Here is a 3,365-nt window from a genome sequence, read left to right as displayed (position 1 = left end):
GACTGACTCTAATTAATAATATAAAAATATTTTCTTACTCATAATCATATATTAATATGCATGTTTCTTCCATAAGTATAATGCTTTTAAGATTAAGAAAGAAATCATTAATTAATGATATAATAAAAAGCATCAAAATAAAATCATACCCAATATATCAGAAAATAAAATCTCAAAGTAACTAACTTAAACAAACTAATTATAGAATGTAATCAGCTCGAACATTTAAAATTCGTGCAAATACATATCATCCTCTTTTTAAATAAACTTCATCACCTGTTATCCATGTAATGAGGCAACATATAGAATAGCCATAACGATAAACTAAATTGACCCTTATTCCCATTAACGGCATTGCATTGATGCACCAAACGGCCAGTAATTTCTGAAAAAAAAAATTGCAATATATGTTATAAAATTATTTTTAATATGAAAAGCTAACTTAAAAGAAGAAAATTTAAATATAGTACCATTATTTGAAAGGGAGATTTTATGGTATGGATTATAAAAAATATCCACATACATAGTTCTTAGGTGTTATGTATAACACCTAAGAACTATGTATGTGGATATTTTTTACAATTCATACCATAGAATTTTCCTATTTAAAATTGCATCTCCAAATTTGACACAATTTTAGCAAAATAGAACCTAAATTGAGAAAATTCTATCTAATTATATACTCCAATTCGAAGATTTTCGGACAGACGTAGAAAACATGGATGTGATAGAATTTGAATTTGGCCTATAAAGTTCATTAAAAGCAATTGCTCAATAAAAAATAGAGCTCCTCCTAAAAAATTTTTTACCCACATTCCATTAGGTTGGTCATAATATATGAATAAATCCAACCATCATTCAGTAAAATAGAGTTCATTAACCCCTCGTTGAACTCTTACATCCAAGTAATTAGAACCCGAATAAGTAAATACAACTCGGGATGATATTTGATGGATGTAGGGCTGGTAATGGGTAGGGTAGGGTAGGGTTTGGACTCTACCTACTCTACCCGCGGGTTGAAAATCTCTCAACCCTAACCCTACCCGCACCTTAAAGTTCTAACCCTACCCTGCCCGATACTACCCGCAGAAAAATAAAAAATTTTCAAACAAATATAAAATTCAACTATTTCAAATTTCATACATATTAATAAAATAGAAAATAAAAAATTAAATTCAAATTAAAATTAAAAACAATAAAATCTTAAAGAAATCCAACATAAAATTACAAATAATATAATCATCAACTAACTTAGTGGTTATTTCAAATTTTTATAAGAGGAAGATTGTGAGTTTAAAACTCACTTTTTTCACTACATACATAACTTTTACGTATATATTATATAATATATTAGTGGTCCGGGTAGGGTAGGATAGGGTATACCCTGAACCCGTACCCTACCCTACCCGCAGGCAAACTCGCACCGTACCCTACCCTACCCGCAGCGGGTCGGATAGACAACCCTACCCGAACGGGTTGGTCCGGATTGGGTACCCGCGGGTAGGGTATATATTGTCAGCCCTAGATGGATGTGGTACATTGTAAACTATTGTGGAAAAAGATAATCACGTTGTAATGTTAGACGAAAAGAATAAGATTGAATAAGAACAATTATCAAATTATCAAAAAAATAATAATAGAATGACTACATAAAAAATAGCATAAAAAATTATAACTCGTATCTTAAAAGGATCAACTTCCCGAAAAATGAAGAATACATTCTTAATGTATGAAGTAGTCAATAAAGAATAATAAATTAAAAAATTAATCAAAATGCTTTGCCTCTAAAACTTAGACTCATGAAGCATAAAGAAAACATTATATATAACCTTTAGTAGTACAAAATTAATTATTGATATCAATATTAATTTTTCACTAATTAATACACACGTGTATTATAGAAATTTTAACAAAGCTATTTATGTTAATATTATATTTATGGCAATAAAAATCATATAAATATCAATTTGTCACTGATTATGTTTGATTAAGAATTATATTATAATGATTGACAATTAGAATGATTGAAAATATTAATGATTGATAATTAGTCTAATTATGCATTAAATGCTAATTTTCATATATGGTTATAAAGAATATACTTTTCCAAAATAAGTCGAGAAGAGAGATGCATGCATACTAGCATCAAAAACGCACCACGTCAGCATTTTTTGGCGATTGAATGCTAGCCGTTGTAGAATAATATAATGATGAAGTATTAAAAGAGACTTAGGAGCAGTTATTTGTTCAATAATTTAATAAGTTAATATTCAAAGTGGTCTCTAAAATTAGACCCCGACTCAATTTAGCCTTCAAATTTCCAATTGATCCAAATTATACCCTAAAATTTTAACGCAGGGCTCAAGTTGACCCTTCCGTCAATCTCCGACATCGGAGCGCTGACATGTCACATTTAATTGACACTTGGCACCAACTAGAATTTTAATGTTGGCGCATAAACTTCCCCAAAATGACGACATGTAAAAGTACAAAGAGGTTAAAGTTAAATCCTAATGCGCTGTTCATTATTTACAAAAATCTCAATTGACCTATCTTCTTCTTCCTCCTCTCGTAGACGTTGTGGTGACGAAAAGCCTATGTTGTCACTGTAGGCCAAGTTGAAAGCTATTCTCACTTGCGTCGTTTGCATACAGTGAAGATGAAGAACCGTCGAACTTCTATTGTTCAAGAACATGTCAGTAACAAAACCATTATTCGCAACCTTGCATGCTCTGTTTTAATATTTTTTGTTAGTTGAGATTTGTTTTTTATTGTGTATTGGTATATGTGATCTGTAAATGACTTGGGGACTTTGGTTGATTATGATAGGTGATACTGTTATGGTTCTCGTAGGCAAGGGTTTAAATATTTTTATTGTTTTTGCACTTTGATCAACTGTTAGTGTTGTGTTGGGTTTAAGGATGTTAGTAGCAATGCTATTTTGATAGTAAAAATAATATTGGTTTGAAAAGTGGCATTTGTCTGGTTTTGAGTTTCTGAAAAGTTGGAGTTAATGGATTTTTAAATTGAGTTTGATAATCCATGATTTGTACCTAGTCTAAAGTTAGTGTGGTTGTTAATAGTTTTTTTTTTAATCTTAATTATAGATGGATGATTTAATAATCATTGTGTATTATCATGGAGGAAATTATGTCATTAAGTCAAATGGAAGTATAGTTTATGAGACTGATCATACTGATGAGTTGACTGGGTTGGATGAAGACATTCTGGATGTATTCTCACTGAGAGTTTATTACAAAGTTCTAGGATACAACAGTATATTTGAGTGTTGGTAGCTTGTTCCAGATAAACCATTAAAGAGTGAACTAGGAGCACTTAGCTGTGATAAGGAGTTGTTAGAGATA

General features: G+C 30.5%; 1 long non-coding RNA gene across 1 annotated transcript in view; it reads right to left on the bottom strand.

Annotated features, from left to right (window-relative positions):
• LOC110263554 overlaps nt 1–3,365 on the bottom strand; it is a 20,154-nt gene that overhangs the window by 8,616 nt on the left and 8,173 nt on the right. The gene's annotated exons all lie outside the window — the stretch shown is intronic.

This window comes from Arachis ipaensis, chromosome B01 (assembly GCF_000816755.2).
Source record: "Arachis ipaensis cultivar K30076 chromosome B01, Araip1.1, whole genome shotgun sequence".
NCBI classification, from domain to species: domain Eukaryota; kingdom Viridiplantae; phylum Streptophyta; class Magnoliopsida; order Fabales; family Fabaceae; genus Arachis; species Arachis ipaensis.
Note: the sequence above shows the minus strand (reverse complement) of the source record. Positions and strands in the feature narration are given on the sequence as shown.